The following is a 1,910-nucleotide window of genomic DNA, read 5'->3' as shown; positions in this document are numbered from 1 at the left end:
GACTGACTCACTGACTCACGATTGTCTTCCCCATTGCCTTGACCTTTGAATGTTGTTTTGGTGACCGGCGCTCGAGCAAAAAGTGGGGCAGACTTGGGTTCGGCGCGAATGACCTAAGTAACTCAATGGTCTGGTAAAATGTTTTGTCCTCGGTAGGTTCTTTTTGTTATCAAATCAGATATCTAAGTTATTATTATTCACTCTCTATGTACAAACTAGATGATGCATGCGATCTGTCCGAATTCAAGTTTTTTTTAAATTCCTGTGGTAACTGATTTTCCGGGATTCAAGCTACTTCTGTATTAAATCTTTACTGATATAAAGAGGTAGAGTTTTTAAGTTTGTTTGTAGGGGTAGTCTCTAAAACTACTAAACCCATTTTGAGAATTCCCCTGCCAGACGCCCTTAAAGTTTAAAAGTTTAAGGGTGTCTGGCAGAGTACCTATAGCCGCCCACGATGTTCTTAGGTAGTTCATATCAGCTTGGACTTAATTTATAAAAATATCAGGTAAAGATACGAATTTAAGCTTAATCCTCTTGATAAGATAGATGACAGTATCAAGACCGGGAGCCGCAGCAGAAATGGCTGAAAACGGCAAGCGGCGCAAGTATGCCTCTCTTATTGAGAGTTACATTTTTGTTCCGTTTGCCGTGGAGACCCTGGGGCCATGGAGTCTTAGTGCAAAGAAATTTTTACGAGACATTTCACCGCGTTTAATAGCCTCATCGGGTGACAGAAGGGCTGGCTCATTTTTTGCGCAACGGATCAGCCTGGCTGTCCAACGCGGAAATGCAGCCAGTATTCTTGGCACCATTCCACGCGGGCATGATTTGTACAGTAATTAGATAAGGCTAGCTTTAAGTTTTATTGTAATATTTTCAATAAAAAGTTCCTTTTCTAGATAGATAAACTAAAGGGGAGCCAATTGATGAAAATCTGGTGTCAACTTAACCCAGCTATTTCTAGATAATTAGCTGCTTAGTTTTGGGCATTTTGTAAACTATATGACCTATTTGTAGCACAAAGAAGACAATAAATACAGTAAAACGAGTGTTGTTGTTTTATTTGAAAAAGTTAAAAGGTAAAATTATAGACGAGCGCTAGCATTAGTCGAATGAATATAACAAGTGTAAATAAAAAAATTATAACACCCCCGACAAGTGAAGGTTACGGTAATAACTAGAAAAGAGCTGATAACTTTCAAACGGCTGAACCGATTTCCTTGGATCATAGCTAAGAACACTCGATCAAGCCACCTTTCAAACAAAAAAACTAAATTAAAATCGGTTTATTAGTTTAGGAGCTACGATGTCACAGACAGATACACAGATGCACAGATACACAGATAAACAGATACACACTTCAAACTTATAACACCCCTCTTTTTGGGTCGGGGATTAAAAACGAGTGTTGTTGTTTCATTTGAAAAAGGTAAAAGGTAAAATTACAGACGAGCGCTAACACCAGGCAGACGAATGAATATGTAAAGAATCTGGAATCTTGAAAACAAGAATACTCAAGCATTCTTCAACAAGCCTAATCGAGTAAAATCAGCTGTTAGACTGGTGCTCTTTAAGATGAAAAAAGTGGCATACTTCTATGAAATTCAAATGAAAAGCACTTATTCTTGGAAATTCCCAATTACAGGTGCCTCCTTAAAATCAACAAATTCTGAGGGCCCTTTGACCTTATTCGTAACATAAGGAGGCTGTACTTTATGAGAAATAATTTCAAAGAAAGAACGTTGAATGTTCTAAGAAAATTGTCATACATTTTCCAGGTTAGTGCATTCCATTCTAGCTTCATTACCCACTATATTGGAAAAGACAAGGTGATCTCGAACAAGTCAGGAGAAAAACAATATCCGATCACGGAATTTGTTATTATATTTTCATAAGTGACTCATCAT

The sequence above is a fragment of the Maniola jurtina genome, chromosome 13 (genome assembly GCF_905333055.1).
Source record: "Maniola jurtina chromosome 13, ilManJurt1.1, whole genome shotgun sequence".
Classification (NCBI taxonomy): Eukaryota; Metazoa; Arthropoda; class Insecta; order Lepidoptera; family Nymphalidae; genus Maniola; species Maniola jurtina.
This window is presented reverse-complemented; position numbering follows the sequence as displayed.